Source organism: Paralichthys olivaceus, chromosome 20, assembly GCF_024713975.1.
Source record: "Paralichthys olivaceus isolate ysfri-2021 chromosome 20, ASM2471397v2, whole genome shotgun sequence".
NCBI lineage: Eukaryota > Metazoa > Chordata > Actinopteri > Pleuronectiformes > Paralichthyidae > Paralichthys > Paralichthys olivaceus.
This window is the reverse complement of record NC_091112.1, coordinates 19,834,891-19,845,148: the sequence shown is the minus strand read 5'-3', so window position 1 is coordinate 19,845,148 and position 10,258 is coordinate 19,834,891.

The following is a 10,258-nucleotide window of genomic DNA, read 5'->3' as shown; positions in this document are numbered from 1 at the left end:
CAGTAATCTTATGTTGAGAGCTAAATTGCAGGTGCATAAGGTAGCCTACACATGTAAAGGACCCTCCCAGCAGGCACTGAGGCAACAATCTCATGGACACATGTCTTATTACCTTATGTTTTGTCCATTTGTGTGTTTGTCTGTCAGCAGGATTATGCACAAACTGCTGAACTGAGAACTTCCTGCTGCATTGTGCACCTGTGAAAGGAAAACTTGACCAAACTCTCTGAGGGTCCTCTGGAGGACATGTTTGATAACTGCTATACTGTATGTACAGCTAACACAAATAGACTGTATTTATGTAGCGCCTCTCTACTCTTCATTCACGCATAATTTCATACAACACTTCTATAGGCAGGACTTTTCTATTATACATCAGTTATACACTGTTGGTAATAGTAAACCATTTAATCATTTTTAGTGTTCAAAAACAAATTTCTGTCATGATGCATGTCAAATATGTTATGAAAGTCTTAAATCAGTCAGAATCTGAGTTGTGTTTATAGTGTCTTATATGTATGTCTTGTATGTCCCAAAACTGAACATTTTTATTTTGTTGTATAGTGACATTTTTCATTAATTTGAAGGTTCATTTTTGTTCCCGTCTGTTTCTGTCATTTGTCAAGTAATTTGTTTCTGAAAATTGCTTAATGTTCAGCTTGTAGCTTGTATAAGTTGCAAAATGTGCAACTTGCAGTAAGAAAGTATCTTTTGAAAATGTTTGTCATTAGCTCTGGACAGATGCTCATGGTGGATGAGCCCCTTTGTAGTGGAGCCCCCACAGCTCCTCTCTATATCAAAGTCTGGGCCATTTTTCATTTTCGCATGACTAATTTGAGGAAAGAGTTTTGGTTTCATCAGAGAGTTCCTAGCTTTGATATTTACTTGGACATTTGTCAGAAGAGATTGAACAAACTAACATTGTGTTAACCTGTCACAAATTCAAAACCTTTCCATCCCAAGCTGCAGCATTCGAGGACCCAGACACACTGTTTTTTTTCTGACACACATCAGCAAACTCTGTAACTCCCTCCCTGCTCTCATAACCCAGACGATGTGTGAGGGCCAACAGTCTTATCATTCTGCTTCCTGAACCTCCCGGTGAGCAGTGAGACAGAGACCAGGTCACGATCTTTCCATCGCTCGTTTATCTCAGCTGACTTGTATTTCCTGTGCCATGACCTCACCTGTTAACGCGCTGACTAATGTTATTCGTGAAAGATTAGCCCATGACCCAGAAGGGTGGAGTGCTGGGCTTGAAGTGTTATTGGGCCAGACAAGCTGATTACATTGGGTAGCTTTCCTGCTGAAATATTAGAAAATGAAGGCAGGTCCATGACTGTGTGAGATTCTTAATGCCGGTTTCCCTCTTCAGAGAGCCCATGATGTAAGCGAAATATGATGGGTTGATCAGGTAAATAAGGTGAGAGGTGTGGTTGGTGCTGTATTGCTCTCAAGTTATAGTTAGTATTTTATAGTTTTTATACTTAAAATAGTTTCATATGATTTTTCACTTTCTAGCATAATTCAGCTGTAATGTACCTATAATTATACATTAACATTGACCACCAATCTTTTCTTTTGAATATAAACACTCTCTCTGGTTGCTCCTCATCCTAATTTGAAACACTAGTGTCCGTTCTAAACCTGCCTGTTTGAAATGGGATGTTAGCTCGGCCTGTGGTTATGGTAGAGTCCTTCTCAAACAGGCCTATAATTCACTGTCACAGTTTTATTGTTTGCTTTTCATATACAGTCTAGGTAAGAAGCAAAGTTAGAAAACTTTGTGTTCATCCCATTGGATTTGTCTGCAATGCAGATTTTTACATACATTGAATTTCAAGTATTTCAGAGGTCAGTCAAGCAACTGACACAATCTGCAGACCCAAGTTCACAATTCTTTTAAATAAAAGCTCTGTAATTCAGCTCAAACGTTACAGCACAAAATGTTATGCTATTACTTTGTAGACAAATTACTTCAGAGGAAGTGATTCTATGAATGTCTTTGTTAGTGTGATATATTGAAATAAAAATAATGACATTATCAAAATGATCTGGCTGGACTATTGGCTGCAGATAAGTACACAAGACTGAAGGCATACTGCCCCACCCCACTGACTGCTACAGAACACTGTAGTTGCTTGTTTATTCACATTTTATGAATATTGAACGTCTAATCACACCAAATTCAGCACAGCATTATCATGCCCAAGTTGATCAGTTTGCGAGATATGCATTACACATATGGACAGAAAGACAGAAAGATGTTTGTGGAAATAGTAGTTATATCCTATTGCCTTTGCATTCACTAGATCTCAATCAGATATTTAAAAGGTTGGAGTGAAGCAAGATACAAGAATAACTCTGGGGGCAGATTCAAGGTTTATTTTTCACATAAAAAGAACAAGCAAACTTTGAACAAAGATATAAAATACAGGAATACAAGAATTGAAGTACAAAAAGGTAAATACAACACTCTTGAATTACATTTTTCCTTTCCCTTCAATCTTCTGCCCTGGATTGAGTTTAATCTTTGATCATGAAATCTGTAGGAAAGGTCTACACGATAATAGAATGGCATGGACATGCCTTATCAGTTTCATTACGTTATCTTTGCTATCAATTCAAGACAGCGGAATTGTCTTTTAACTTTAAACAAATAACACGTGATTCAGATTCAGTACTCACACCATCATCCATGGTTCCTGAAACTGCAGCCTCCTGCGCTGCAGGAACGTGCTACTCACTCGATTAAAACCACAATTAAGTACAACGTTGTCTCCTGCATTGCTCCATTGAGTTTCTGTGACTGCATATTCAATAAAAGAACAAATGTCAAATAAGCTTGTTTGCTTATCATTTACTTCTTGTTTGCATGGCATAAACCTTAGTTTGTTCTCTTCATCTTTATCTAACATTTACATGTATGTAAAGTGCACAGGGCAGTTAATTTCTTTGATCTACATATAACTACTTTAGAACAAAAACTGGATAACAATTGCTTTAAAGCCTATGAAATAAAATATAAAATAACATATAGTCTCACCTGTTAATGCGCTGACTAATGTTATTTGAGCTAGATTAGCCCATATCCCAGGAGGGTGAAGTACTGGGCTGAAGTGTTATTGGGCCAGACAAGCTGATTTCATTCGGTAACTTTCCTGCTGAAATATTAGAAAATGAAGGGAGGTCCATATCTGTGGCTTTCCTCAATGCCTGTTTCCCTCTGAAGAAAGCCCTTAAAATCTGTAGATTATTAGGGTCCAAAACTGGTTTACTATGAACTGGCATTGTGGCAGTTTAAAACCAATACATTTTTTAGACAATATGTACAATAATATAATATTATGACACTATAATTATAGTAGTATTGTGGCGTTCTTAAATTGAGCCTCTGCGTTCCACTGTCTCTGTGGTTGTGTCCCACAGTCTTTAAATGTGATCATATTAGTTAATTACCTCTGCCAAGGAGGTTATAATTTCACCACTGGTAAGGGAAGAAGATATCGCCCCATGTTAAGCTCTTTGAGGAAAACTGTGATTCGTGAATATGGAATATACAGATAAAATTGATTGATTCATTGATAATATTCTGTCACTACAAACCTCTCAATTAACACAATTACCAAAGAGGGAGTGTGGATTGTGAAGTAGTGTGGGATTGTTGCTCCATCATTGCTGGCAGGTTCTCCTGGTTAAGATACCGTCAAGGTTAATGGTTCAGGAGGTTCTTGCTGAATTATCCTCAGAGATCACCTCCTGTCCTAAACAAATGAATGTGGTGACTTTTAATAACACAAAATAAAGCACTTTCATGTTAAAAATCCTTGTTTCTTTAATATTGTTCGTGGGCACTGCAAGAGTTTCTTTCATATTATTGGTTCAATAACACAGTATGTATTCTTTAATAAACACATGCACCCACACTTACTTGACCTGTTAGCAGAGACAATAACAACTTTGGTTTCTCACATCACTGACTGTGATCATCTACTTTTCTGTTGCCACGAGAGGGTGTGTTTCAAACAGATGCCTCTCTCGAATGCAGATCAGTGAAAAATGATACAGTACTGATGAGTGAAAGTCACAATGAACACAGATTTCATTTTCTCTGCAGCAGGTCAGTGAACGTTGGACTCTAATTTACCAACAGCATTCATGTGCACTTTGATATTTAGCAGCCCTGACCCAAAGCTCCACACACATCCTCTGTCACCTAGATTCAGGCCTCATTGGTCAAGTCCAGGACCAGCTCTTTGAACTCCCACTGCAAATTAATGTCAATATTATTCACCTGACTATGAAGGGAAAAGGCTGCAAAACTCTCCTCAGAAAAATATGTGCATAAGTTGTCACACAGGGATTTAAGTTGTGCTGAGGTGATATAACTACTTCCCTCTCAAGACATCGTTTCAGCACTTCAGTCTTTCACTCTATCCTGATATTTATTATTTTCCAGTCTGTACCATGGGACAGTCTGGCTGTTAACCCCCTCTGCTCTCCACTTTGCTCCACGTTTGTCCTCATCTTATATCTTACATCTAAGTCTGGATCCTGGCAAAAGGCTTTGCTGCTGTTTTTGTACAACAGAATGAAATAATGAAAACAGGACTCCCAAAGGTGTGTCCGCAGTGAGCTGATCCTCGGAATGTTTCTGCTAATGATGCTGAGGGTTTATACCTCGGTGGTATAAACTGGAATCGTCATAAACGTTATTCCTGACTTCAACATTTTATTCACCAAGAATTACTGCTATTATATAGAAATTAATATAACAGGTGGGTCACAACAACATTTGAAATTAAGTACAGTCCAGAGTCCAGGTGTTTCCAATAAGACTCTAAAGAGGGAGGGAGGGATAGGAAAACAAACTACTACTCATTTAATCTCTCACAATAGCTTTGTATTTATATTCCCCTTCTTCTATTTGTGTCTTTGTTTACTGTTTGTTGTATATTTACTGTTTGCCACTGTAGTAGGGTATATATATATTGTTGGTGGTGACAATTTGTAATGGGGGTTCAACTGCGGTCATATGCTTCGTCAAGTTGGGGTGAGCAGAGAAAAATGGGGAGGAGAGGGGAGATGGTTGGAAAAGAGGGCAGAGAAGAGAGAGAGATAGTGGGGAGGGGGAGGTGGGGGAGAGAGAAGTGATACCGACCGGGAATACTTGAGCAACATCAGGTATCAGATCTGAGTAGTTCAAATGAAAACAATAACAGTGTAAAGAAGTTATTGATTATTAATGATAACAGCAACAATTCATCTAATAATTAATTGCTGATAAGTATTGTTGTTAATAGTTGTTCTCCTGCAGTTCTGGAGTCAGAGATATCTGCAATGAGAGAGAGAAAGAGAGAGAGGGACTATGGGAGAAAAAAGAAACATAGTTATTAATATGTATTAAAATAAATAACTGAATGTGTGTGTGTGTGTTGGGGGGGGGCAGAGAGACAGGGAGAAGTGAAGAAGTGCTCAGTGCATGATGGGAGTTCCCCCAGCAGTATAGACCTATAGCAGCATAACTAAGGGATGGTTCAGGACTCACCTGATCCAGAACTAACTATAGACTTTATCAAAAGGAACGTTTGAAGTTTAACTTTAAATGCTGAGATGGTGTCTGCCTCCTGAACCCAGAGTGGGAGCTGGTTCCATAGGAGAGGAGCCTGGTAGCTGAATGCTCTACCTCCTGCTCTACTCTTACAGACTCTTGGAACCACAAGAGAGCCTGTGTTTTGCGAACAAAGTGTTCTATTTGGATAATATGGTGTTATTAGGTCTTTGATATATAAGGGGCTTGATTGTTAATGGCTTTAAATGTGAGGAGCAGGATCTTGAATTCTACACTGAATTTTACAGGGAGCCAATGTAGAGAAGCTAAGACAGGAGTAATATGATCTCTCCTTCTAGTTCCTGTCAGCACTTGTCTGTTCAGACAGTGTTTCTCTGAGATGTTTAGGGCCGATTACAATGACCTCAGTTTTGTCTGAATTTAGAAATATGAAGTTTTGGGTCATCCAGGCCTTGATGTTCTTGAGACATTCCTGAAGTCGAACTAAGTGATTAGATTCATCAGGCTTCATAGAAATGTGCAGCTGGGTGTCATCTGCATAACAATGGAAGTGTACGTGGTTCTTTCTGATGATGTTGTCTAAGGGGAGTATATATAAGGTGAAGAGTATTGGTCCAAGGACAGAACCTTGTAGAACTCCATGACTAACTTGCATGTGCATGGAGGGGTCATTGTTAACATTAACAAATTGAAAACTATCTGATAAATATAATTTAAACCAGTCTAGTGACGTTCCTTTTATTCCTTACATGTTGTTCCTGTCTTTATAACAGAATCTTATGATCTATGGTGTCAAACGCTGCACTAAGATCCAACAGAGTGAACATAGAGACAAGTCCATCATCTGATGCCATGAAAAGGTCATTAGTAACTTTCAATAGTGCTGTTTCTGTGCTGTGATCGATTCTAAATCCTGACTGCAAGTTTTCCAACAAACCGTTACTATCTAAGTAATCACACAGCTGGTTAGCAACAGCTTTTTCTAGAATTTTGGAAATTAAGTGCAGGTTTGATATGGTCTATAATTAGCTGAAACATCTGGATCAAGATCAGATCCTCTGGATCAGGAGGTGTCAACTGGGCCCCAAAATGTTAGGGACACACAGCCTGGTCTCATCAGCCTGTGGTGGGCCGGCCTTAGCAGAGTGTGTCTTGTTAATAAAAAGGCTGAAACACCTGATGACACTAAATTGCACAACTCTTCATATGTCCCTAACCTTCGCAGGTGGTCGGCAACTTAACATCAAGTTAGTGTGGATGACCTTCAAACATGCAAGGGATCGTCATCATCTCATCTTAGGTTCTGAAATGATCCCTAATACGTGTGTGTGCAAAATGTGGTTCTCACTCCTCAGTCACTTAAAGCTGGATTCATGCATGCGCGTTGCCAAGATGCACCACTGATCTCAACAAGTTGGAATCAGCCACCACAAACATTAGCATTAACTGTAGACAAAATACACACTCTGTATTTACACAAGCTGCTCGTTCGCCAACCAGAATCAGCCGCGACATTGGGTGAGTGTCTGCCCTTGAAGAAGCAGACAGTCAGATACTGATATACTGTTGCCACTGCACCACCAGAGTTACTTAGTGACTGGCTGCTGCCTGCAAGGAGGTCATTAGGTATCAGTGTGTGGGTGCTGCAGCTACAGTGTGATCCACACGCAACTGTCGGTGGTTTCTCCAACGTTGAAACGTTGAATCTTCTTTGGGTTACTTATAGTCTGTGGTTCTTCAGCACTTGGCATTTGAAGCACTATTGTGAAAATGATTGTGGGTATAACGTCCTGTAAAAAACAGGTGATAGCATTTCCAGTGACTAATAACTGTTGTTCTAACAAGAAGGTTAGATAATAATTATTGTTATAAATATTAGTCTAATACTATAGATTTGCTCCCATAAAATGAAAGTCATGATTCAGATTAATAACAGCCATGTTTCTAATGACTTCTCTTGGTCATCCAGCAAGGTCACCTTACTTTAACATTGAGATCTATACAGTCAATTTTCGAAATCATAAAACCATTGGAGCATCACAATTTCCTCAAACTACACTTATGAATCATATTTTTCCCACATGTTATCATTTACTTTGTTCCATAACCTACAAACAAGAATTATCCACTAAAAGTTGGAAACAACACCCATTTTGTTCTCTCTTTTTTGTTTCCTCTTAGATCTGTTTCTCAGTTGGAAAATATCACTTTTTAGTGATATCTACATTCTCCCACCTTAGTTTTATAATGTGCTGGCTCAAATGTCCACTCATAAGGTAGGTGGATGGGTAACAGAGGATCAAAAGGGAGATTTTCAGTTTTGTTGCTTGGATGAGATAGCAGTGAGTGGGATCTGGTTTTGATGGAATTATATGAGGTTGACTTTGATGCTAATTCTCTGGAATCAGTATATGTATCCACTCGTCCTCAGAAACATGTTGGAAATTATGCTTTTATATTTTGACCGATTATTATTGCACAACACCAAGTATTTCAGCACTAAGACAGAAGCCAACAGAAAAAAGTTCAGTTTGCCAATGCCTCCATTGCGTAATTTGTGTCGGCAAAGATTTAAACCATACAGAACTGGAGATGAGTTTCAGTCCTGTTAGTCTCATACAGCTCGGGTTAGTCCTCATAAAAGTCTGGCCTCTGGGACACCTGCTGGGGTTACAAAAACACCTCGTCTTTAATGAGGTGAGGGAGAGGACTAAAAATAGCTCCTGGACTCTTGGACTGAACCTTCCTTCTCTGCACACTCAGGATGTTGTTTAAGTCTGGTACATTCCTTACACACTTAGCCAGCCTGCATATTTGCCTCCTTCCCTCTGTTTTATTCCATCCACCTTTTCATGGCCTTAGAACACTTTGTACCAGCTGTGGCCAGATGAAGCTCTGAAGCATTGTTTGCTAATGTTTTGAAATAGAACTGTCACATGCGTATGTTCACTCAGATACGAATCCAAAAATCTGATCCAACTGTTCTGCAATAAATCTGACCTTCATGAAAGATGTTTTGTTTCCAGGGGTGTTGATTTAACTCTAAAGGTTCTGAGAATTATGTAGTTAGTGATGCTTTTGAATTGTATTGTGTTATACTGAGAATCTTTATTGTGCCACAAGATGGTAAATGGTTGTATTTATATAGCGCTTTTCTAGTCTTGAAGACCACTCAAAGCGCTTTACACTCCAGTTTTCCATTCACCCATTCACACATACATTCATACAGTGCTTCTATAGCTAGCACTTTTTTTGATGTTCTATTGGGCAATTTTGGGGTTCAGTATCTTGCCCAAGGACACTTTGGCATGCAGATGAGAAGACTGGGGATCGAACTCCCGACCTTCTGGTTGGAGGTCGACCGCTCTACCCCCTCAGCCACAGCCATTTAATCCCCATCCCCCAAGATGGGGATTAAATATTAGGAAAACAGCAAATTTCTGTTTTTGAAATAGATACAACCAAGCGACATCATTTTTTACACTATAAGGACCCACACCTGGTGATTTGTGATACATTATTATAGACCCACAAAACTTTGTTGCATGTTGGAGAAGGCTTATGACTTCAAACTTGGCAGTCATCTGTTAATTTCCTGTTTCCTACCAACAGTCACATTTATAAAGCCAGACGGTAGAGTCCACTAAAGTGTTCAGGTGTAAGTGACCTTCCAGAATTTCCTCCACAGAAGAAATCACCTCCAGCGAGGAAAAAAATAAGACCAGAGTCAATATTGGTATGGCTTTTCAGATATGAGATTGTGAAGACACACAGTTCAGGGCACAGGTATAAAACCATTTCTAAAGCTTTGAGTGTTCCAGTGAGTCCAGTGGTCTCAATGATAGTGAGACTGAAGAAGTTTTCCAGCACAAGGACTCCTTCAGCATTGGCTATATGTCGAAACTGAGTATCAGGTAAGAACGGGTCTAGGATGTGACTAACTAAGGAGTCAGCCTAAGAGCTTCATTGGTTCTCTGAAGACATGGGAGAACCTGCAGGAAGGAAAACCTTCTCAGCAGCTTTCACCAATCAGGCCTTTGTGGTATAGTTGTTATACAGAGGCCACTTTGAACAAAAGTCTGCTATAAGTTTGCCAAATGGTCTTTAAGATTCTCTAGTCTGATGAAAAACTCAACCCTTGGACAGAACTCCAAACATTATATCTGGTCAACACCAGGCACTGCTCACACGAAGAGATCTGCTTTATCCACTTAAGTTAGGCTGTCAGTTGAGCAGACCTGCTATCAGACCCTCACTGCATCCCAGGGGGCCTCACTGGAGAGCTGCGATTGTGAGTTAGCACCATACAACTAAAGGAACCAGCTCAGATAAATGTGCTGCAAATTCAATTCAAATTATGATTTGATTTTGCACGTACTCCTTCGTCCAAAGACGCAAACACACACACACACACATGTGTATGTAATTTGTGGTTGAAACATAAGAACTGAGCGGGTACAAATCATACAAGGATCCTTTCAGTGTATCTAGGGTTGACTACACAACAACACAATGGAGGTTTTTCCCTTTCTTCCCACTTAGTTTGAGTGTGTTCGACCATCAGGATCTGTTCACATTAAAATAAAAGGGTAGCTCCCACGTTGCTGGCAAATTGGGGGTCTTAACCTGCATGATTTTATCAGTGGATGTTTGCTTTCCACAACCAAATACTGTATCCTATGTACA